We start from the raw sequence: 25,928 nt of genomic DNA on the forward strand, positions 1-25,928 counted from the left end.
TTGTCACAGAATTTATCTTGATTAGTCACACAACCTATATTTGGGATAAATTGACCAAGGCGTTCCCTTTAATTAATATTAGATCAAGATTGACCCCATTGGTTCTTATCACTTTACTCATTAGTACACGTATTCAGAAGAAGTGGGAGAACAAGAGCCTCTATTGTATAGCAGACACATTCATTAACAACAAAATATTGACCTTCTCCCAGTACAGAGAACTGGGCGCTCCAGAACAAAATGAGTGGTATCATTATCTGCAACTTACATCTCGGATAAGAGAAATTATGGGATCAAACATACCCCCGAATAACACTACACTAGAGACCTTATGTCTAGCAAAAGACTATAGGAAGGGCTTGATTGCACTACTGTATCCGTCTTTTAGTGGGAGAACATGTAATAAAAAGAGTTCTTTTATGACTAAGTGGGAACAGGAAATGAATAAAACTTGGACATTAGAGACCTGGTTAACAAACCTTGACAGAGGTTTATCATTTTCCTCAAATGCAATGCTAAGGGAGAACTATATCAAGGTTTATTTAAATGGTATATGTACCCCACAAGATTGGCCAATACTCAGACAGATGATTCCCATAGGTGCTATAGAGGATGTGGAGAGGAAGGGTCATATTTACACATGTGGTGGCAGTGTGAGAAAGTTAAACAGATATGGGATCTGACCTCAACCTACTTGGGTACCATCCTGGAGACGGAGATCGTGTTATCTCCAGATCAAGCTCTGTTACATTTCCCCACAGGAGGCAATGTCAAGAGACACCACAAATTACTAGCAATTATATGTTCTATAGTACGGATTGCAATAGCGAGATTCTGGAGGGTAGATCCCCCCACATTTGATTATATCAAGAAAAGAATCGACTATCACTATAATATGGCTAGTGCCTCAGCAACTATACTGAACTCTAGAACCCAATTTATCCAACAATGGGAACCCTACATAATGTATAGGGAAAGGCTAACTAGAGTAAGAATTTTAACTGACTAGATAACACCCGAGATTAAGATATTTAGGAACATATATCTGGGCTTGAAAAGGTTTAATTGGCAGAGATGGAAGGTTGGAGTTTGATCCTCTGTATCTAAAGAGGAAATGCGATAAGGAGTGAAACCATTTGTATTGTATTAATTAAGAGTACATGATGAAGAATTCATTTGTAGACTGTATTGTTAAAAATGTTCTGTTTTATTCTTGTTGTTGTTGATGAAACATGTATAACTTATTGTTTTTGCAAAAAAAATCTGTGAAAAATAAATAAAAAGATTTCAACAAAAAAAAAATATTCACAAAAATATTGCACACAAAAAGTTATAAGGACTCAAAGATATGCGATCTTGGGAGTTAGAAAAAAAAAAGGCAGGCAAAGGGCTTTAACATTGAGATACATACACATACATGTCTAAATATGTATATGTTTGTATATAGATACAGTCATGGCCAAAAATATTGGCACCCTTGCAATTCTGTCAGAAAATGAACCATCCCAGAAAAATGATGCAATTACAAATGTTTAGGCATTCCATGTTTATTTATTTTGTTTGTATTGGTATCACACAATAAATTAGAGAAAAAAAGCCAAACACATTCCACGCAAAAATGGACTGGACAAAATTATTGGCCCCTTCTCAAAATTGTAAGAAATAATTCCATTCCAAGTTTGTGATGCTCCTATAATTTGTAATTAAACTCACCTGTATCTAGGTGCTGACAATATAAAAATCACACCGGCAACCAGTTAAAATGGCGAAAAATGTACTCAATCTTTCTGTGTGTCTCTGGGTGCCACTCTGAGCATGGAGAAGAAAAAGAGCAGCAAAGAATTGTCTGAGGATTTGAGAACAAAAATTGTGGAAAAGCATGGACAATCTCAAGGTTGCAAATCCATCGCCAGAGATCTTAATGTTACTGTGTTCACTGTGCACAACATTGTCACGCCGTTTACAGCCCATGGCACTGTAGCTAATCTCCCTGGACGTGGATGAAAGCGAAAAATTGATCAAAGACTGCAACAAAGGATTGTTTGAATGGTGGATAAAGACCCTCAATAAACTTCAAGAAAAATTCAAGCTGACCTTCAGGCACAGGGTACAAATGTGTCATCTCGCACTATACGTCACCATCTGAATGAAAAGGGACACTATGGTAGGAGACCCAGGAGGACCCCACTGCTGAAACAGAAACATAAAAAAGCCAGATTGGAGTTTACCAAAACTACCTGAGGAGGTCAAAATCCATTTGGGAGAATGTGCTGTGGACAGACAAAACAAAATTACAGCTTTTTAATAAAGCCCATAATTCTACAAGGCTTTTAAAGAAAATAATACAGTCCTTACAGTCAAACATGGTGGAGGTTCACTGTTGTTTTCGTGTTGCTTTGTTGCTTCAGGCCATCTATTATTGTCAGGAACTATTTATTATTCACTAAGATTCTACTTTCCCTTTAAGTTCCTGGTCATGTGTTCACTACTTCCTATTAAAGGATCATCTGCCCTCAGATCAATGCTTGGTAATTTGACTCTACAGGATAATTCCTGAGCCTTTCTGTATGCTCATTACGAGCCTTGTGTTTTCAAACTCGCTTCAGCTCTGCCTGTTACTCTTCAAGTTTTCTAACCGCAATTCAGCCTGACTCTCTTCCCTACCTGCTACCAGGAATACAGCACATGAACACAGCTGCTCTCGCTTCAACTAGCACAGCACTAGCCCCTGCCTTCGCCGCCCACCTCAGCATGTGACGTCACTGTGCGCCGGCCTCCTGCTGTTTCCAGTGCAGCGCGGTCCCCGGACCTGTGCCCTCCAACCTCTTGCTGCTTCCAGAGCTGTCCGGACTCCGGACCTGAGCACTCCAACATCTTGCTGTTGCAGAGCAAACCAGACTCCCAAGTGGATTGTATGGTACTGTGTAACAATACCCTACTAGGTTATCGTGAATGTAATAATGTATGCTGGATTCCATACTCTGTTGCACCGCTCAATGCATTTGTGTTAACCATCTGATTAGTGTGTTTTTGCATAACCTCTGTGCCCTCCTGCTACCGGAGCACTCCTGTGAATAACTTTCCTCAGAACTCTAACCTCCTGCTTGGGCATACTTAGACTCACTGGCCTCTAGTTATCAATGTCTGTCGGACCTGATCTGACAGTGCAGATCAGGTCCGACAGACATTGCTGTATACAGCGAGCAATACGCTCTCCATATTCAGCATTGCACCAGCAGCTCACAAGAGCTGCTGGTGCAACGCCGACCCCTGAAGACCCGCGGCCAATCGGCCACCAGCAGGGGGGTGTCAATCAACCCGATCATACTTGATCGGGTTGAATTGCGGCGATGTCTGTCCGCCTGCTCAGAGCAGGCCGACAGGTTATGGAGCAGCAGTCTTTGTGACCGCTGCTTTATAACTGCTGTTTCTGGCGAGCCTGCAGGCTTGCCAGGAACACAGGGCATCAAGCTCCATTCGGAGCTTGATACATATGCCCCTAACACTCTTACACAGAAGGATATTGATCTACATGATCCTGCAGTGTTAAGTGTTTCCAACCTCCTCTGGCTAAACTCCCTGGCTAAACTCCCCTCCAACCTCCTCTGGCTAAACCTGATACACTATCTGCAAGCAAGTTTGCATTAATATGCAATATAATACTGACAAGGCCCCTTAACCTATCTTTAATGACCCCTCCATAGGTCACCCTCAGTCTATGAGCAAACATAGGGTATTTCATTCCAACTAAATACCCAAAGTGTGGTGTGAGACTGAGTGGTGAATTCATATACGTATATATAACAGGGTATTTTCCCCTTTATCCTAACAATTATGTCTGAAATTGTGTGTGCTTTTTACCCTTAGGGTTTGAATACCCTGTATAATAGCACATTTTGAATAAAGTATATTATAACCACGGTGCTCCTAGAAAATGAGGGTGCCAATAATTTTTTTCAGTCCATTTTTGGATTTTTGCATGGAATGTGTCAGATTTGGATTTTTTTCTCCACTTCACTTCCACTGTCATACCAATACAAACAAAAGAAATAAAGATGAGAATGCCTAAACATTAGTAATTGCAACAATTGTCTGGGGGGAGTGGTGCATTATCTGACAGAAATGCAGGGGTGCCAATAGTTTTGGTGATGACTGTATATATACTGTATATATGTTTGTTTGTATTCACAGATGTATTTATGTATTTATATAGTTTTATGGGTATATGTGTATTTATAGAGATAAAAACACATATAAACACACGCATATGTAAACATATATAGACACACACACACACATATATATATATATATATATATATATATATATATATATATATATATATATACAAAACACGGAAGGGAACTGCACTCTCATAACGGACCGGGTACACAGCCCATGACCCTGCAACATGCTCAGCCCAGGTATGAGAGTGCAGTTCCCTTCCGTGTTTTGTATATGTCTAGGGTGGTTACATATTCCTGTGCACCCTTCCCTTGTTTTCAGTTTGTTTGGATTTGAAAGCTTGCATTGTGTGGCTGTTTTAGGGTCTCAGGTATTGGAAAGGACCTTGACGTGGTACCTGAGCTTGTCCCATTTGGCCAGATGCGGTGACTAACCTTTCCATTTTTGCTTTTAAACCTTAGCTGAGAGCTTGTAAGTGAGTGCTGGGTTTTCTGTGTGTGTTGTATTAATTTGTTTTGTAATTTTCCCTATGGTTCTTGCACCCAGACCTGTCTGGGGTTAACTGCTTGTGGCTCTGGGGACAGCACAGCTTCCTGTGAGTGCCAGTGGCACCAAGGGCTGAGCATGTTGCAGGATCATGGGATGTGTACCCGGTCCGGTATGAGAGTGCAGTTCCCTTCCGTGTTTTGTATATGTCTAGGGTGGTTACATATTCCTGTGCACCCTTCCCTTGTTTTCAGTTTGTTTGGATTTGAAAGCTTGCATTGTGTGGCTGTTTTAGGGTCTCAGGTATTGGAAAGGACCTTGACGTGGTACCTGAGCTTGTCCCATTTGGCCAGATGCGGTGACTAACCTTTCCATTTTTGCTTTTAAATCTTAGCTGAGAGCTTGTAAGTGAGTGCTGGGTTTTCTGTGTGTTATATATATATATATATATATGTGTGCATTGGAGCCCTTTGCAGTTAAGTAAATGAAAATAAAATATTTATGCAATATTCATATCTATACTATAATTGCGTTTGTAATGTCCATCGCCGTCGGCAGTTGCACATGCATCCTCAAAGAATTGTTGGCAGCACGAGGCAGCCAACAGAATTTTCGGAATCTACCAAGATGCAGCTAAGGCAAACAGAGCATTACAAAAAAAAAAAAAAAAACTGCCCGCAATAAGTATGAAAAAAACACCTAACCGCACACAATAAGTATTGAAAAAATACCTAAGCACCCGCGATAAGTATTTAAAAAAAGAAACCTAACCGCCGTACAAAGTATTAAGAAAAAAATAAACTAACTGCCCGCACGAAGTATTAAGAAAAAAAAACCCAACTACCTAATACAAATTTTAACCCCTAAAATCCGCAAACCCCAACATACTGCAAACTACCTAATACATCTATTAACCCCTAAACTGCCAACCCCCACAACGCATTAAACCTAATTTACCAATTAACTCCTACGCTGCCAACCCCCACAACGCATAAAACTAATTTAATGACTAAGCCCCCTAACCTAACCTAACATCCCCTAAATTAAACCCTTAATTACAATAAAAATAAACTACATTACAATTAAAAAAAAATTACATTACATTAATCTAATTACAAAAAATAAAAAAGGCTATCATTACAAAATCTTATAAACACATTATCCAACATAAAAAAAAATAAACTTAATCCCTATGTAAATATTTTGGGTTGGGTTAGCGCACATGAGAATATGAGAGTGGAGTTTTGCCCCCCTTTTTTTTCTATTGACTTGTATGAGGGAATACGTGAATGTGCACGCAATAGTCTAAGTTTGGCTTTTTGCGCACATTGGGTTAGTTCGCTAGCAAAAACAGTTTACGTTTAATTCATAATACGAGCTCAACTCGATGAGTGCAAAATACTTACTTCTAGCGCAATTGTTCCCAGTAAATATATAGTGTATGCTTATATACATATATATTTATGTGTTAATATTTGTATATACACATATTAACACATAAATATATATGTATATCAGCATACACATATATCAGGGCTCAAAGTTTTAAGCCCTAAACTACTAGCCAGCCTAAAATGTTACTCGCCACTTTTGATCCCACCCACTACCCGCCCAGACCTCACCCAGCAACACAACCCCTCTTTGGCTAGTGGGCTAGTGGAAATTTTGAGCCCTGCGATATATATTTAAGATTGCTGCCATCACTGCACTATGTACCCCCTTTGCTGCGTGATGTCGGCATCAGAACCAAACTCCCATAAGAGCCTATGGAAGCGTGCTCTCATGTGCTGGTATTACACAGGGGAGCGCACTTGTAATCTGGCCTGCAGTGTTTTCATTCCCCCCCAGAGTTGCTGGAGTGCATTTTGTGAACCAGAATCCTTACATTAATATATGCTGCACTGTGATTGGTTGATATGTGCAGGAGCTTGTTTATATCTATCCCTAATAGACCAAAGCCAACAAAGCAAGGAAAATTACATTCACAGCTAATATATTTTGTAACATTTTGAATAATTTCTGATACGTAAAAAAAAAAAAAATTAAAACAGTGAGTAATGGCACTTTTCTGTCTCTGTTTTAGAATTATATCTATAAATAAAATAATTGCACATCAATGTATCCCATTTCTATGCATTTTTTAATTTTCTGCAAACCATTTATTATTGCTACTATGTGTTAGCCTATAAATTGTATGTTAATATTTCTAATAAAAAAATCATTAAATCTTACTGTGGTGTCAGAATGATAGCTACATAGTTACATTTCTTTTATTTATGTAAAATGAAAATTCATTCTTAATATTATATCACCAGTCAGCTACTGCTGTGAGATAACCCCAGTACTATGGAATTGACTAGTAGGACATTGTAATCTGATGCGTTCATGGCACAGAAAATACAATGGGGCATATTTATCAAGGTCTGGCGGACCTGATCCGACATTGCAGATCAGGTCCGCCAGACCTCGCTGAATACGACGAGCAATACGCTCGCCGTATTAAGCATTGCACCAGCAGATCACAAGAGCTGCTGGTGCAACGCCGCCCCCTGCAGACTCCGCCAGCAGGGGGGTGTCAATCAACCTGATCGTACTTGATTGGGTTGTATTGTGGCGATGTCTGTGTTTCTGGCAAGACTGCAGGCTCCTCAGAAACACGGGGCATCAAGCTCCATACGGAGCTCGATAAATATGCCCCAATGTGTACATTAAATTAAAGGCTAAAATGAACTACTAGAAATAATTTCCATACAGTTGAAAATTATATGGGAACAATTCAGATTCACGTAAAAACTAAAGGTAGTTTTATAACAGATTATTATAATAAAATATGTTTTGGCATATATTCTCTATTTTAATTGGTATATTAATAAATGGAACAAAATTCTTCACAGGCCAAGAAACCAGACGTGGACTCCTTGCTCAGTGTGCTTAGAGGAATATGGCTACACCTCACTGACGAGGCCCAATGAAGGCCGAAACGATCATCTGGGGTTATGGTGAGAATAGGTGGCGCAAACGATTGCTAATTCTCACCATAGCTCATTTCTATAAAACATTGGGATAAAGTTTTTTATAAGGTGTGCAAATATTCCCCTCCTAACTTACAGTCTAACCATATCCCAAACGATCATCTGGGGTTGTTGTGTTCCTTGTTCAGAGAGGAATTGCCTGGTATTTCAGTGCTGGACTGACCGTAATAGACAGGATCAGACTGATATATTACCTACAAGAAAGGTCTACTCTGTAAAAAAACATTAGTGGGCTAAAAGAAGCTGCAGCCAGGTGGTAAATCGCCATAGAACAGGCTAACAATAGTATTGAGCCGGTTGTTCGTTCCTGTGAGTGTGCTTCTCTGTGTGTGTGTGTGTATATATATATGGGTTATAGGTAAACTCTCTCTCTCTCTTGCTCTCTCTCTCTCTCTCTCTCTCTATATATATATATATATATATATATATATATATATATATATATATATATATATATATATATATATATATATATATATTAGCATGTATAAAATAAGATAAAGTTTAGTAATGTAAGGGTTAATATATTAGTTATATCAGAGGGATAAGAATATAGGGGGACAGGTTACCTATCTTTGGCTTTGCCTTGTTTAGCAATCTTGCAGAGCTGAAGGCTGGAAGTGAAGGGGTTGTCACTTAGGGTTGTAGGTGGTATCCGTTTGTTGTAGTTGTGCTGTGCAAATCCCTGGTTTTATCTACAACTAAGGACACATGAGCTGAAGGTGGCCAGCCAGCCCAAAGGTGCAAAACAGCAATACAGGCTATACCACTTACTGAAACAATTAGGATATAGAGTAGAGAACACACAAACCTACTACTTCCTGCAGCCATCTAGTTCAAGGTCAGATCTGATTTTATCATTTTAACATTTTAAAATAACACCTGGTAGAAAAAGCTATGAGATAACTGAATCATCTAACATGAAGAGATTGTTCTAGCTTCTGGAGCTCTTTCTTTCATCTTAGCAAGCACCCTTTCTGGTAAATCTGTAATTGTAGGTTGGCGTCCCTGATCTGTGTCGTCAATATTGTAAAGACCGCTGCTCCATAACCCTGTCCGCCTGCTCTGAGCAGACGGACAGACATCGCCACAATTCAACCCGATCGAGTATGATCGGGTTGATTGACACCCGCTGCTGGCAGGGGGCGGCATTGCACCAGCAGCTCACAAGAGTTGTTGGTGCAATGCTGAATACGGAGAACGTATTGCTCTCCGCATTCAGTGAGGTCTGTCGGACCTGATCCGCACTGTCGGGTCCGACAGACCTTTGATAAATAGGCCTCATGCATTTAACAGATTTATACATTGTGCAAACATTGCTGCCATTTAGTGATCAAAACTGTATGTAACATTGTCAAAAGCATTCATACAAAGCTGCTGCCATATAGTGAAACACACTTGTGCACGTTCTGAGCCTACCTAGGTATGCTTTTCAACAAAGGATACCAAGATAATTAAGTAAGTTTAATAACAGTTGTCAAGTGAAATGTTTTTTTAAAAATTGTTTCCTCAATCTGAATCGTGAATCTTTTTTTTAAGTTATGAATACAATGTGCTTTTATTTAGATTTTGAGATCAAGAAATACAAATAAAGGTGTGGTGCTCTTAAGGTATAATTGCCTCAGTGTAATAACAATATTCTAAGAACTAACATTAATTACTTGCATTAAAAGAAAGAGAATCTCTCCATATAAGATATCTATAACCAGCATAAAAAACACACACTAGAATAATAATATATTATAGATTCCTATTCCAATATCAAATTATAAATTTTTTTAAAATTCACCCTATTTGACATGTCACTTTTTCTACTGTATGGTCTTAAAAACAAATGTAATATCCCAGACAACGCAAGAAGTTATAAGAATGCAAAAGCAGCAAGAGATACAGTGAATATAAAAAGTTTACATACCCTTATGAAATAGCATATTATTGAATGTAAAGACAGAAATAACAATGTAAATGTCAGAATGTTTCCATCGTTAATGTGATCCAGAACATAAATCCAGAGAAAAAAAGATAGTTGATTATTAGGAACACTTTAAATAAAGACCTAGAACACCCTGATTGCATAAGTTTGCCCACCCATTTATAATGGGGGCTCTAGCTGTGTTTACAATTAACCAATCACATTCTAAATCATGGCTGTAAATAAATAGCATACATCTGTCATCAATGAAAGTGATTCAAATTAAACACATATCAAAGTCAGCTGTTGCTTTTGGATTTGCCTGAATATTTGGAGTTGCATCCTACTGGGAGAGCCATGGTCTGCAAAGATTTGTCAAAGAAACAGCGAGAGCTAATTGTTGAAAATAATCAGGTGAGGGATATAAAAGAATATCAAGGACACTGGATGTATCATGAACATTGTCAAACCCATCATCAATAAGGGGAGAAAATATGGCACCACAGAGACATTGCAAAAATCAGGGCGACTCTCCTGATGAGAGGACAAGGAGAAAACATCAGGGAGGCTACCAAGATGCCAACAGCAGCACTGAAGGAGCTACAGGAATTTCTGGCAGGTATTGGTCACTCCTTGCATCTGACAACCATCTTGTATATTTTGCACATCTGGGCTATAGGGTAGGGTGGCAAGACGGAAACGCTTTCTAGCAAAAAGGAACATACAAGCCCATCTAATTTATGCCAAAAGATTAATTCAAACCATGTGGGAAAATGTACTATGGTTTGATGAGACAAAGATTGAAATTTTAAAGGACATATTTGGTGCAAAGCCAATAAAGCTCATCATCCAATGAACACCGTACTAACTGCTCTTCAGCTGGGTCAAAGACTGTTGTCAAGATAGATAATGAATAACTCTAAATATCAAGATATTTTGGCATAAAATCTTCTGGCGTCTGTCAGAAAACTGAAGATGATGAGGATTTTCACATTCGAACATGACAATGACCAAAAGCACACTTCTAAGTCAACCAAGGCATGGCTTCAGAAAATAAAAATCAAAGTTTTGGTATGGTCCAGACCTCAGTCTCATCAAAAACCTGTGTCAAGAAAGCTATACACAGAAGATCCCCTCACAATTTGAAGAAGAGTGGGATAAAATTCCAAAATCTAGATGGGCAAAGTTAACAGAGACTTATTCACAAAGAATTACTTCTGTAATAAACGCAAAAATGTGCTTCCATAAAGTATTAGTTGTGTGGGGTTTGTAGACTTATGCAATCAGGGTGTGTTTTTTAACTTAAAATGTTCCTGATAAGTAACTATTTTTTTCTGGATTTTTATTTGTTGAAATATCATGTTACATATGGAAAAGTCTGACATGTTATTTCTGTGTTTACATTTTGAAAACTTTTTTTTAAAAGTGTTTTTAGACTATTTATATCCAATGTAGCATGTCTACGATTCTCAGATACAGGCAATAGAACATGCCCCACTCATATACATCAATACATCACCCTTGAGACATTTTAAATAATATATAACTTAGCGGTTCTAAAGTAATAGTAGCTGTTAACTAAATTAATTTTCAAGGTTACAGCAGTTATGAGTGCAGACATAATTTCCAAACAGGTAAAAGTTAATATTAGCAACATAATCAATTAAAACTGGCCACATTCAGCAAAATTCAAAGCTGCCAGCTAAAGCAATCAGAACTTAAAGGTCACAGTGTAGAAGATTGATCTGTCTAATATATTATAATGATAGCCATATATTAATTAATGTAGTAACAAGAATGTTGGTGAAGCATTGTTTAAATTATATAAACTGTTAGCAGAAGTATATAGACATCCCTTAGGTGGAAAACATTATGTACAGCAGCTAATTTGATAGCTAAATAATGATTTACATGACTGTGATTAAAATGTTAAAAACTCTGAATCAAATTAAGCTTCTTGCAATACTGCTCATAAAATAGCTGGTTCCAAAGTAATACTCTAAAACAGTGATGGTCAATTTCCTAAAAGTTGGGGGCTACAGATCAATTTTTAGAAGTCTTAAAGGGACATGAAACCCAGAATTTTTATTTCATGATTCAGATAGAGAATACAATTTTAAACAGTATTCCAATTTACTTCTATTATCTAGTTTGCTTCATTCTTTAGATAGCCCTTGTTGAAGAAATAGCAATGCACATGGGTGAGCCAATCACACAAAGCATCTATGTGCAGCTACCAATCAGCAGCTACTGAGCCTATCTAGATATGATTTTCAACCAAGGACATCAAAAGAATTAAGCAAATTAGATTAAAGAAGTAAATTGGAAAGTTTTTTTAAACTTGCATGCTCTTTCTAATTCAAGAAAGAACATTTTTGGGTCTCATGTCCCTTTAAGGGTTGAAAAATATTTTATTCTTCACAGGCCAAGAAGTAAAATTGAGGATATTATGTAGGTATTTCTGTAGCAAGACAGAATGCAAATGTCCACAGATTTTTAATAAGAGGATTCATAGAATATGACAAATTAACCAATTAAAAACCTATTTTGGTGGCAGCGTAATTTAAATTATTTTGTGAATAATAAATTAATATAATTTTTATTTTTCCCAAAATATACTTCTTTTGATTTTTTTCAAGCATTTAAACATGTAAAACAAAACAGTCTGGAAATATGTGACTGGTTATTTATACTGGTTAAGCCGTTGATTATCTTGGTTCTCCTGTAGCCTCTGTATCTTATCTAAGCACCTATAGCTGTGTTACTTTCTACTGCATTGCTCAATGCTTAAGGTGCTGCTCAAATATATCTCCAGCGTGGATCTGGACCATTAAGGCTGTGGGAGGAGGCCTGAAGCAAAGCCTTAAGACCCCCTTGATTTTCCCAGGTTCCACAGCCAGTAAAGACTTTTCATATTGAAACTGGCCTTTACTTTGAGCTCTACACTAACTATTGCGGAAAGTTATGATGCCTACACCCCAGGCTTTGAGGCCTTATTACTGGAATACACAGCAGCTTTCACCAAGGATCTACGAACTGCTCTAACCCCTTCCATATTGGAATGTCCAAACACATCCCCTTGCTTGAACTCCAGTTCCACATATATTGAAGGCGGTGCTGTTTGGGGACCTGACAGTTACTGTCTTGGAACCACCTGAGTTACCACAGAAAATACAGCTTTTTGGTATTAAGGAATTGCAAGGGAGATTGAAGGAGGCTTCTGACACCTTCAATACTATCACTACTGTAAAGTAACCCTGTATTTCCAAATGACCATGTGAGCAAACTATCTAATGACATTGATAGCAGTGACTCTCAGGAAAATATTCCTTTTACCAAGGTGGACATGCATATTAACGGTAACTCTCAACCCATTATTATTTATCCTCTTCCAGTTAGCTTTATTGCATTACTTAGATTCTCCAAGCCACCCACACTTAGATTCTCCAAGCCAATAGGATTTTTTCACCTTTAATTCCTATTGGCTGATTCTCAATTCTATCAGCCAATTTGAATGTAAGGGACGCCATCTTAGATGACGTCACTTAAAGGGAAACTTCATTCTACAGCGGAGATCGGAAGAAGAGGATGCTCCGCGCCGGATGTCTTGAAGATGGACCTGCTCCGCGCCGGATGGATGAGGATAGAAGATGCCGTCTGGATGAAGACTTCTGCCAGTTTGGATGAAGACTTCTGCCGCCTGGATGAGGATGGATGTCCGGTCTTCAAAAACTGTAAGTGGATCGTCAGGGGTTAGTGTTAGGTTTTTTTAAGGGTTTATTGGGTGGGTTTTATTTATAGAGTAGGGTGCTAGGCAATGTAAAAGAGCTAATTGCCCTGTTCCAATCAGCCAATAGAATGCGAGCTCAATCCTTTTGGCTGATTGGATCAGTCAATAGGATTGAAGTTTTTCAACCTTAATTCCGATTGGCTGATAGAATTCTATCAGCAAATCGGAATCTAAGGGGCGCCATCATGGATGATGTCACTTAAAGTGATATTCATTCCAAAGAAGCCGTCGTTTGAAGAGGATGCTCCGCGCCGGATGTCTTGAAGATGGTGCTGCTCCGCGTAGGAAGGATGAAGATAGAAGATGCCGTCTGGATGAAGACCTGCCCATCTGAAGGACCACTTCTGCCCATCTGGAGGACCACTTCTGGCGGCTTCTTTGAGGACATCTTGCCGCTTGGATGAAGACTTCTCACGGTAAGTGAATCTTCGGGGGTTAGTGTTAGGATTTTTTAAGGGTGTATTGGGGGGGTTTTATTTTTAGGTTAGGGATTTGGGCCTGCAATAGAGCTAAATGCCCTTTTAAGGGCAATGCCCATCCAAATGCCCTTTTCAGGGCAATGGGGATCTTAGTTTTTTTTAGTTAGGCTTTTATTTGGGGGGTTGGTTGTGTAGGTGGTGGGTTTTACTGTTGGGGGGGTTGTTTGTATTTTTTTTTTACAGGTAAAAGAGCTGATTACTTTGGGGCAATGGCGCGCAAAAGGCCCTTTTAAGGGCTATTGATAGTTTAGTTTAGGCTAAGGTTTTTTTTTATTTTGGGGGGGCTTTTTTTATTTTGATATGGCTACTAGATTAGGTGTAATTAGTTTAAAGATCTGTAATTAGTTTTTTATTTTCTGTAATTTAGTGTTTTTTTGGTGATTTAGCTAATTTAATTGAATTTATTTAATTGTAGTGTAGTGTTAGGTGTTAGTGTAACTTAGGTTAGGTTTTATTTTACAGGTCAATTTGTATTTATTTTAGCCAGGTAGTTATAAAATAGTTAATAACTATTTAGTAATTATTCTACCTAGTTAAAATAAATACAAATTTGCCTGTAAAATAAAAATAATCCCTAAAATAGCTACAATGTAACTATTAGTTATATTGTAGCTAACTTAGGGTTTATTTTATAGGTATTTAGTTTTAAATAGGAATAATTTAGTAAATGATAGTAATTTTATTTAGATTTATTTAAATTATATTTAAGTTAGGGGGTGTTAGGATTAGACATAGATTTAAGGGTTAATACATTTAATATAGTGGCGGCGACGTTGGAGGGCGGCAGATTAGGGGTTAATAAGTGTCGGTAGGTTGCGGCGACATTGGCGGCGGCAGATTAGGGGTTAATAAATATAATGTAGGTGTTGGCGATGTTGGGGGCAGCAGATTAGGGGTTAATAAGTATAATGTAGATGGCGGCGGTGTTGGGAGCAGCAGATTAGGGGTTAATAAGTATAATGTAGGTGGCGGCGATGTTGGGGGAAGCAGATTAGGGGTTAATAAGTATAATGTAGGTGGCGGCGGTGTCTGGAGCGGCAGATTAGGGGTTAATAAGAATAATGTCGGTGTCGGCGATGTTGGGGGCGGCATATTAGGGGTTAATAAGTGTAAGATTAGGGGTGTTTAGATTTGGGGTTCATGTTAGGGTGTTAGGTGTAAACATAACTTTTATTTCCCTATAGGAATCAATGGGGCTGAGTTACTGAGCTTTACGCTGCTTTTTGGCAGGTGTTAGACTTTTTCTCAGCCGGCTCTCCCCATTGCTGTCTATGGGCAAATTGTGCACGAGCACGTACGACCAGCTCACCGCTGACTTAAGCAGCGCTGGTATTGGAGTGCGGTATGGAGCACAATTTTGATCTAAGCTTACTTCTTGCCTTTTAACGCCAGCGCTGCAGGTAAGTGAGCGGTGAGAAAAAACTGCTCGTTAGCACCACACAGCTCCTAGCGCAAAACTCGTAATCTCGCTGAATGTACTTTATACTAATAAATAATTGCCCCTCATTCATTTTGCATCAGTGCCGCTGCTTTAGGTTGGCTGGCTGTATTGATTAATAGTCTAGGGCGTGGAGGTCTCAGCAGTATAAGTTGTATGTGTGCCCTGCAGTTCAAGGTTAATGGTTTGCTTGTTTCTTTTATCTGTCTCTTATCCAGGTTTTTCCTTTCCTATTTCCCTGCATGGTTTGTTCCCGGTTGTTAGGACAATTACAATAAGTCCTTCACATTTGTTTTAGGTTCATTTAGTCGCCCCTCTAAAATATGGATAGTGGGGCATTCTTTTATTCATCGGGCTTCCATAAGAGTTTTCTCCCTTCCGGACAGACAATAACTTGGTTTTACTCCTGCTTGAAGTTCTTTCAGATAGTTGGGGTGCAGGGGTCTTTAGTGGAGTGAGATGCCTAATTTGCTTCAAGAGGCTCAGCGTAGGTGGGGACCCCCACGTTATAATCTAGCATTAAGGTGGTAACGACCTTGGTTTCACCCCAGCATTAGATCTTATTAGCAGGAAGTCAGATATTCAATGGAAGTCAACAGCTTCCCAAGGTTAGGATAGGATGATCGAATATGGTGACTAAATTTAAGTGGAGACATTTTTCACCCAGGGCAGCTTATAGGGTCTGTAAGATGGTGAATAGCGATTTGGGTAAAGCAGTCATGGCTACTAGGGGTTTTGCTGTTCGGCACTACAATTTGTCGGCGGACAAGAGACACTTGTATCAGCCGAAATGGCATGCATTTGTCTGATGAGGGACTGTTTCTTATTCATATTTAACATCAAAGATGCGTTAATGGCTCAGGTTTGATGGTTTTTGGTGGCTGTGAGAGGTTTTCCTTACTTAATAATGATCACCTCTTGTGGCGGGAGGTCAAGCCTTATTTTGAGGGCAGAGCACTTACAGGTGGTGGTCAAGCTAATAGGTGGCGTGATGTCCCTAGGTGGCGACCTAGAGGTACTCCACCCATGGGCCTGCTGATCATGCTCCTCTAACGCATTTGCTACTCTTGGAGGCAGGGCCTGACAGAGGTCCTGCGTAATGTCTGAGGCCTTGTCCTCTTTCTGTTTTTTGTTAAGGGGCTTAGTTACATCTACCTGTGATGAGAAGACATTGTGAAAAGACTTAAGTTTAAATTATTTAAGCTATTTAAAAGTTAATTAATAAAAGGGACCATGGCCGGTATTTATTCCAGCTCTGTGTCAGTGTCTTTTGTTGAAGGGTTAAGTTTATTTCTTTAAAATTGGGGAATTTTTGTTGAGATGGCAATGTCAAATGGGAGTTCAAGCTCTTATGTCTTGTAATTAAAAGTTGATCACTGCCTTTTTAAAGGGACAGTGTACTCCGGAATGTTTCTTGTCTAAAAAGATAGATAATCCCTTTATTACCCATTCCCCTGTTTTGCATAAACAACACTGTGATATTAATACAGTTTTTAACTGTGTGTTACCTTGTATTTAAGCCTCTGCAGACTGCCCCATTATTTCAGTTCTTTTGACAGACTTGCAATTAGCCAATCAGTGTTGAATCGTTAACTCCACTGGAGTGAGTACAATGTTATCTTTATGGTACAAACGAACTAGCACTACCTAACTGTGAAAAACTGTCAAAATGCACTGAGATCAGAGGCGGTTTTTAATAGTTTAGAAATCAGTTTGAGCTCACTTAGGTTTAGCTTTCAGCAGAGATTACCAAAGAGAACATCGCAAATTTGATGATAAAAGTAAATTGTAAAGTTATTTAAAATTGCATGCCCTATCTGAATCATGAAAGTTTAATTTTGGCTAGACTGTCCCTTTAAGTTTGTTACCTTGAAGTGGGTCACCAATTACATTCTATACATGCAGTTTCAGTGTGGACTGACCATACAATGAATAAACTGCCCTTGATTGGCCACAATTTCTTAAAATAATTTTGAAAATGTTTAAATATTTAAGAAAAAAAAAGAATTTGCAAAATGTATTAAGCAAAATATATCTTTTGCTTTTCTAAATTGTATTTGTTAATTTAATGTTCCAAATAACAATATAAAGTATGCATCTGCATGTCCCCATTATTATTTGAAAATTCACAAACTAATGTAATCTAATATTAATATTTAATATTTAATACAGAAGCATTTAAAAAATAAGCATATAAATAACCACGGAAAAAAATCTTAAAACTACAGAAAAATGTTTTTTTGTTCTGCATCAGCAATTATTTTTTGTTTTCTTGCAGACATTTTATGTAACAATAGTGAAAAACACATTAAATATTTTTTGGATTAAAACAATACAAACCAAATATATGAAACCTCCTAAAATATTGATAAATTACTTCTTTTTTTCATAAAAGTAAACATTTTTTTTCCAGGTTACTTGAAAAAAAATATGGAGTCTTTAACAAGCAAGTTTGAATTGGCCTTCATTTTTCATGTTATTTTTCAAATTGCATACTCTGATAACATCACTTTATCATGGTTGGTTAAGGGCTATTTGCTTTCAGTACTCAGCTTTTCTTTCGCATCTGAGCTTTAACAAGGTTGTGTTTGCACATTTACTGTGGCTGATGGGAACTACACAGTACAGGTGGCTTCAGATTGTTATTTATGAGTATATTCTTGGCCATTAATAATGCAATAGAACCAGAAATAATAAAACGCACAGTATGGCAGCTAAGGACACTCAAATGTAAGTGTAATGCATTTTAAATGGGAACTCTATTAAATGCACTTTTACATTTTTTTAAAGCTTCCAGCCCTTTTGTAGTATAATTACATATTTTTCGAAATTCTTACACAGTGTGCGGTTTTTATTTTTTCTTACTATATTTTTCTCCTTTTATTGGCTTTACCTTAACAATGTTTAACTCAGGATTTTTTTTTTTAACATTTTTTTTTTTTCTCCAAAATGTACAATTGGCCACATGAGGTGTTTTGTTCATTCTTTGTACACGATCAATTCAAAATGATTTTCTGCCATTTTCATTCAAGGAGCAAATCAAATCTGACCTTGAGTCCTTAATGAAAAGAGCTGCATAGTGGGTCTGAAATACAACAGTTAGAAATCTTTTAAAGGAATGCAGGATAGTTTACTTTAATTATCTAAGCAGTGCATAGATCTTTAAAGCCTAATTGCTATCCCTATAATATAACGTTAATGTCAATTCTTTGATTTTTTTTTATTGCCCGTCTTTGTTTAATTCTTATTTTAAATTACTTTGTTTTTTTGGGGTTTTTTTATAACATTTCAGAATTTTTCCCCATATTTTTAGCTGAATATTTTCATTCAGTACCACTAGGGAGCAGCAACGTCTAAGGCAAAGTATATTGTCAAACTAGTGTATGGGAACAAGAATGTTTATGATTTCATTTCATTATCTTTTTTCAATGTTGTACAAGTAACATGGACCATGCAGGGATAAGAATAAACTCCAGAGATATTTTTATATTTATAAGAACATTATAATAAAATAAGAATAGTGGATCATTTCTTTCATCTCATTGTAAAACCTTGGGATCCTTACTATTGCATAGTTTGGCCAGGCAGAACTGCTAAGTCATGCCACATATCTTGTAACATTCCTAGATCTTGCAGTATTGTCATAGGTTCTACCTGCAAATTCCCCCATCAGGGAAAATGTCCCATATTCCAGGGACTGACCAGCTCTGATAATGACACACAATGGTAAAATCTCACATTTAATGTAAGCAACTTAATTATTATTACTATTATTATCTTTTATTTATTTTTATATCTCTGCAAACTTTTATAGCGCTAGGTACAGAGATAGAAATATGCACTGACAAACATTTTTGATACTATACAAAAGCATAACAGACTGAACAAAACTAATACAGGAGAGGGCCCTGTTTCTAAGAGCTTACAGTCTACAGGGTGAAGAAACATAATGTTTGGGGTAGCTTGCCCCATGGATTGTAGTTGCAGCAGTGAGTCAAGGCAGTTCAAGATTTATTTTGGGTTGGATGAAAGATGGTAAACATTTCTGAGGGCTAGATTATGAGTGGAGTGCTATCGTTAGCTGAAGGAGCATAAACGTGATCATGAGATTGCAGCATTGAGTGTCAATGTCTACTCGTATTACAAGTTGAAAGTAAATGCGAAAGTAAAGGCTTTAAAAAAAAAAAAAATTACTCTAAAAATGTCCCTGAAAAGCACATTTGGTTAGGACGACTCCTACGTAGCGGACGTGGTCCATCTTCATCCCGGCAGTGGTCCATCTTCATGCTGGCAGAGGTGGTCCTTCTTCATCCCAGCGGTGGTCTTCTATCTTCATCTATTTTCTTCTCTTCTTATCTTTGGATATTCCGTCCCCAATGTCCTCTTCATGCGTTCACCCAACACACACTGAATTTTGAATGTGAGATACCCCTTTTGTTAAAACAAATGTCTGTTAAACAACTGATTTTGCTCATTAACCCTGCCACCCATAAGCTACCCGCTTATTATATCCCCTACTCATGCTGCCTCTACTACTGAAAAAAGGAGACGTGAAACATCTCAACTCTGCAGTACATTACTTTCTATGGAAGGAGGTAAGCCTAGAATCATGGCAGACAAACTTAGTTTAAGTTTTGTAAATGGGGGACTGGCTATGCCTGACTTTATATTATACAACTGGGCAGCCATGGTACCCTTAGTTTTGGATTGGCAGTTAGGAATGCAGCACTTCTATAGACAAGACTTAGGACAGAGAGCATTAGGTCCTGTGTCCTTAGCATATATTCCACATTTGTCAAATGTCATGAGTGTTAAAGTGATGGGCTCAAACCTATTGTATAGAGACCCAGTGAAAGCTTGACAGTTAGCACATAAACTCTTAAAGACACCATATAACTTCTCGGCTTATTTACCTATTCATGGGAATATTGAATTATCTGCTGGGACGGATACTCTAACTTTCAGATTCTGGTCACAGCAAGGGTGGAACTCCATTGCAATAATGTAAGATCCACTAACAAGATCTATTAAAACATTTTCCTCTTTACAAAGGCATCACAATCTCCCACATAAACATTTCGACTTGTGTCTTCAGCTACAGCATTATGTGTCGAGCTTGGTTCGAGACAACCCAGGATTTTGGGAAGGTTCACCTTTGCGACTTACACAAGCGTTATATAAGATGGGCAAATAGGAAATCTATCAAACCCTCCTGCAGCCACGTATACAAAAATTACAACCCCTGATATAAGGAGCTGGGAAAGGGAAGGGTTAACAGAGATAATGGGGGCAGCAGATTGCGAGGGATTGAAAAAAACAAAAAAAGCTACCTTGTCGGCAACACTCACAGATACTACACCGATCTTATTGGCCACCAAGGGGTATGGCTAAATGGGTTGATAATTGGACTAATAAATGTGTTAAATACTCTCTGCACACCCCTACTTTGCTACATTATTTTTGGAAGTGCCCAATAATTAATCAGTTCTGGAGTATGCTCCTATACTGGATGAACAGGAAATTAGACATACAGATATACAGATAGAACTTCTTCCTCAACACATATTACTTATGCAATGGGATAATAGATAAAGAAAGTTTGACTCTGTACTTACTCTCATAGTTCTACTAGCTAGAATGTGTATTCTCCAGAATTGGATAAAGAACACAATACCCTCTCTCTCTTATTTTAGAAACAGGTTAAAATTGCAAATGTTTACAGAGCAATTGGATGTGAGTTAGAGACAACAATGTGGTGTTGGACAGGGGCATAGCTAGAGCATGTTGGCCCTAGGATACAGATTGTTGCAGGGTGCCCTGTTTCAACACTCCATTTTTCTAGCTGTTTGCAATTAGCAGAAGCTGAGTTGGCAGCCACATAGAAGAAAGAGATGCTACTTCTTTGTTAATATGAGTCATCCTTTTCTATTGGTTAGTTTGCACCAGCCTTATCCTACAAATTTGGGTGAAACTTCTTTTGTACATTAACACTGTGATTGCCATCTTGAAAAGCCTGGAACCTTATTGTAAAGTAAAATCCATACACTTTACCTAAACTGCTATCTCTGAGGGGATCACACAGCGGGATGAAGCATTAAGCCTGGTCCTCACTCTGTAGCAATGCAACTAATGATTTAAAGGCCAGATGGGCTCCCTAGAGTTGTAGGTCTAGTCTCAATTAAGGTCTTTGAGACCCCTATAGTTACACCCATGTTGTTGGGGCAGAAGGTGGTTACAAAGCAGATCTCAGCAGGAGAAACTGCTTTCATTTATTGTATTTATAGGGTCACTCCAAGTTTATCACCATTTTGTGGGATTGTAATGGTTTGGGATCTCTCCAGGATTTTATAAAACTTGCTTAATCATGTAATGATCCACTTACCTGCCTCACTCGGCTCACTCCTCCACACTCAGTTCCGCCAACTTCTTGTCACAACCCCACCCCAACATGATGTGACTTCTGACTTAGCCACCAGCTTCACCTGGAAATTAGGGGTGTATATGACCGATATAAGTCTAAAGAGACATTAAACACGTTGAGATGTTAATATACAATTATAAACTTATATAAAAAAAACCTCTGCAATATATTATTTATTTTGTCCCCCGATTCCTGTAATTCTACTCCGTTCCTGTAAGAAATGGAAGTGCAAAACACTTTTTTAATCCACACAGTCAATTGGCTGCAAATGGAAAGTCTAGTCAAAATGAAACTTTCATGATTCAGATAGGGCGTGCAATCTTAAACAACTTTCCGATTTACTTTTATTATCAAATTTGCTTTGTTCTCTTGGTATTCTTTGTTGAAAGCTAAATATATGTAGGCTCATTTTCTAATTTCTAAGCCCTTGAAGGCCACCTCTTATCTCAGTACATTTTAACAGTTTTTCATAGCTAGAGGGCATTAGTTCATGTGTGCCATATAGATAAACATTGTGCACTGATTGGCTAAAATGGAAGTCTGTCAAAATAACTGAAATAAGGGAGCAGTCTGCAGAGGCTTAGATACAGGGTAATCAAAGAAGAAATAAGTATATTAATATAACTGTGTTATGCAAAACTGGGGAATGGGTAATAAAGGGATTATCTATCTTTTTAAACAATAACAATTCTGGAGTAGACTGTCACTTTAACTCCTCATATGGCCAAAATGCTAAACTGTAAAGTGTGAAAACCCACTAACACAGTATTAAACATGAGGGCCAATTTACAAAATCTCGGACGGACATGATACGCTGTAGCGGATCATGTCCGCCCAACATCGCTTAATGCTGACAGCATACGGTGTTGGCATTTAACATTGCACAAGCATTTAGTGTGAAATGCTTGTGCAATGCAGCCCCCTGCACATTCGCGGCCAATCGCCCACTAGGAGGGAGGAGTTAATCATTGCTATCCGCCGCCTCAGAGGTGGCGCATGAGTTAAGAAGCAGCGGTCTTACGACCTCTGCTTCTTAACTCTTGTTTCCAGTGATCTGGAAACTATGGGGGTAGATTGCAGCATCTGCTAAATCTACCCCATGGTATTAAATAAGGTGACAATGTGATGTTGTCTCACACTGCTATATCATTTTGATTGTGAAAATGTTCTCTTTGCCTTTTCTTGTAAAACATTAGTCTGCTGAACAAACACAGTTTTATAATAAATAAATAATTAACAGGAAGGTTGTTCATTTTTTCCAAATAATTACCTACTTTGTTATCCATCTATTGATAATTTAAAGGGTTAAAAAGTTGCTGCTAATGGTTTTAACTGTGTTCTTCATCATTCTTTTTTAAATGTGAGTTATGCAGTGCAAAGGATTATGGTCTATGATTATAGTATAGAAACCAAACCAGTCAGACGAGAGCTTTCTAAGCACTTCTTATAACCTATGTTTCTATATTTAGTTTTTAAAAGTTTTCTAATAAATATGTATATTTTTATACAGCTCTATTTGCCTCTTGTCGTGCCCCCTGCCTGTGCCACTAGTTCTGTTTCTCTCTCTTTAAGAAGCTCCTTTTTGCTAAAAATAGGATTCTCTTTTCCTTATTCTATTTGCATCACTTTTCTCCATCTGTCAATCTCATCTGCTTCATGTGTGACTTCCCAGCTATACAAGTGGATATTTTTAAGCTCGTATCACATTTCTTAGGAATTGCTGCACAAGGTACATATATCACTCTGCAAATGCTTCTGCTACCTGTTACTAAATCAGTGGTTATCTATCATATCTACAACTTGTCTGAACTGATGTATCATATTTTCCTGACTACTTCAGTTTGAACTTTACTACTCTCCAGTCTCAGTACCTAGCATGCAGTTATCTCTGCTTGATCTGCTTGTTTGCAGCTCCTATACTATGTACCCTCAACAACACTCTTGTTTTCTGCAGTTTGAACTACTGGTTGTAACTCTGCTAAAATTAATATTTGTCAACACCCATGATGTTCTCTGTAATTTTGTTCTGAAACATATTCAAACCTGTTTTCAGTAATTCACCTGTAGTATTGTTTCCAGTCTACTCATCTGAGCTGCAGTTTTACCATTCACCACCCTGAAACCTGACTTTACAGTCCAGAGGCCAGATGTATTCATGTCCTACCACTGCACTAAAAGTCTGCTTCCAGACTGAGATGTCTTTGGACCCTGACACCTTATATATCTTCATATTTGTGCCTTTACTTGTCTCATCTACACACCACAAGTGTGTATATATCCAAGCCCAAACACATATCTTAGTTACAGTTTTGTGTCCCTAGGGAAAACATGATGAGGATGTTTTAGTTTTATTACAGCATGAGTAGAATACACCTTGTCTGCATAAATTGATAGCATCGTACCCATAAAAGGTTGAATTTCACTTAGACATCTTGAGAAGAGATTTAACCACGTGTTGCCAGAGGAGAATGCTTGGCATCATAAAGCCTTTTAGACTTCAAAGATGGACACAGTGCTTAATTTTAGAATATGCCTTTCATATTTCAGTTTATGTTTTTTACATTAGTGTTTGCACAAATACGGTCATTGTTAGAATATTTTTTGTGGGCAAAAGTCCTTGGTGTGACCTTGTAAATCACCAAGCACTTCATCTTACTCAGAGATTAAATTCTCATGCTAAGATATATGTTGTGTACATACCCACTTGTGGGTAAATATAGGTAAGGTTCTGGTAGTTGTGTCCAATGAACTTATTTATAGATATATAACTTTATATTTTAGGTAAATTTTCATAGACTGGGCAAACTCTACTAACACCCTTTCCCGTTTCTCTATAGTCTTCAGCTTCACCAGTTTCTGTAGTGAATCAGCCTATCAACTGGTGGATAAGCTGAAGAGACGGAAGCAAAAGTGATTTGTTTGTGTTGAACTGACTTATTCTGACATCAATGAATTTTTTTTTAAAGCTTGAGTCAGCAAGTCCTATTGAATGTTCCATTCAAGTAAACAATACAAATGCTTGAATAAACTAAAATGATACGTTCCATTTATAGCAATACAGATATAAACAACTTATCTCTCTACTTACAAGTTCTTTAATCTTGACTATAACTGCAAGTAAATGACGTTATATACAATAATTATATGCATATAATTCCTAAATGGATAATGATTTACTTCCATGTGTTTCTAAATAGGGTTCTAAATGATTTACCTTTTTATCTGTGTAAAATTAGACACAATCTAAAAATACTAATCTGTCATAGACATAAAGTACCATGTACTGAAAAGCTCCATTAATGAGACATGAAAGACAAAATTAGACTTTTTATGAGTCATATATAACATGCAGTTTTATGAGACTTTTCCATTTACTTATATTATCAAATATACTTTATTATTTTGGTACACTTCGTTGAAAGCATACTTAGGTAAGCTGAGGAGCAGTGCAAGTGATTGGTGGTTATACACATATGCCACCTGTCATTGACTCACTAAGGGCCAGATTATGGGGCCGAATTATCAAGCTCTCAATGGAGCTTGATGTTCCTGTTTCCGTCCGCACTTTAATAAATCGGCCCCTATGAGTGGAGCGCAAAATTGCCCTTACGCGAGAGTGATATTTGCGCTCCACTCAGTAATACCAGAGCACGCAAATGTGCGCTGGCATTACAAGTTAGGTGCATGCATTTGCATTACAGGCTGGGAACCTAGCGCAGCAAAGGGGGTAAGTCGCACAGCGATAGGCAGCGAAGTATAAATATATATGTATCTGAAAATATACATATATATTTATGTGTTTATATGTGTATATACTTATATTAACACATAAATATATATGTATATAAGCATATACAGTACATATATATTTACAGGTAACACACAGTCACCACTTTTCAGTGCTGTTTGTTTTTCTAACACCCCACACCCATACACTTTAACCCCACAAAACTGCTTCGATTTAAAAAAAATAAAAAAATAAAAAAAAAGGAAACAAAAACGTTATTTTAGGGGGAAATGGGGAGATAGTTTAAAAATCTAATCTCTGGTAAGTTTTCAAGCGCTAATTGCTACTGCGAGCTTGCAGAAGCAATAACCATTTACTTGTAGTGTTGTTTATTTATCGTGCGCAAGTAAACAGCAAATTTAGACCGTTTACATTTGCGCGATAAATTAGCACTCCAC

The 25,928-nt window shown here is 37.7% G+C and overlaps 1 long non-coding RNA gene across 1 annotated transcript in view; it reads right to left on the minus strand.

Moving 5' to 3' along the window:
- LOC128649280 (uncharacterized) overlaps positions 1 to 23,896 on the minus strand; it is a 260,717-nt gene extending 236,821 nt beyond the window's left edge. Inside the window, exons 1-2 of the long non-coding RNA XR_008400658.1 lie at positions 23,805 to 23,896; positions 21,705 to 21,838 (exon numbers count right to left, since the gene is read on the minus strand). This is a non-coding gene — a long non-coding RNA (uncharacterized LOC128649280). The remainder of the gene's footprint in view (positions 1 to 21,704; positions 21,839 to 23,804) is intronic.
- Between the last annotated feature and the right edge of the window lie 2,032 nt (positions 23,897 to 25,928).

This window comes from Bombina bombina, chromosome 2 (genome assembly GCF_027579735.1).
Source record: "Bombina bombina isolate aBomBom1 chromosome 2, aBomBom1.pri, whole genome shotgun sequence".
Taxonomy (NCBI): domain Eukaryota; kingdom Metazoa; phylum Chordata; class Amphibia; order Anura; family Bombinatoridae; genus Bombina; species Bombina bombina.